The sequence below is a fragment of the Neophocaena asiaeorientalis genome, unplaced genomic scaffold (genome assembly GCF_003031525.2).
Source record: "Neophocaena asiaeorientalis asiaeorientalis breed wild unplaced genomic scaffold, Neophocaena_asiaeorientalis_V1.1 scaffold110, whole genome shotgun sequence".
NCBI classification, from domain to species: domain Eukaryota; kingdom Metazoa; phylum Chordata; class Mammalia; order Artiodactyla; family Phocoenidae; genus Neophocaena; species Neophocaena asiaeorientalis.
In genome coordinates, this window is record NW_020175053.1 from 8,061,246 (window position 1) to 8,061,646 (window position 401).

The following is a 401-nucleotide window of genomic DNA, read 5'->3' on the forward strand; positions in this document are numbered from 1 at the left end:
GGAGTAGCCCTCGCTCGCCGCAACTAGAGAAAGCCCGCATGCAGCAACCAAGACCCAACGCAGCCATAAATAAATAAATAAATAAATAAATAAATAAATAAATAAATAAATAAATAAATGTTAAAAAAAAAAAAATACAGAAAAAGGAAGTGTTTGGAAATCCTGCCTTATCTGGCATCCTCAGACCTGCCCCAGATCCTACAGAGAGCTGATGGAGCCAGAGCCTGTAGGTCCTGGTCTCCGGCCGATGCTCTCATGCTGGCTGACTGCTGCTCGGCCCCTCCCTAAGCCCCACATTGTGGAGACAGAGGTCTCCAAACTGGAGAACAGCCCTCTGGGCACAGCTTCAGTCAGGGAGCTGACCACCTGAGGTCAGTGTGCCCAGCTAGTGTGCCAGGCAG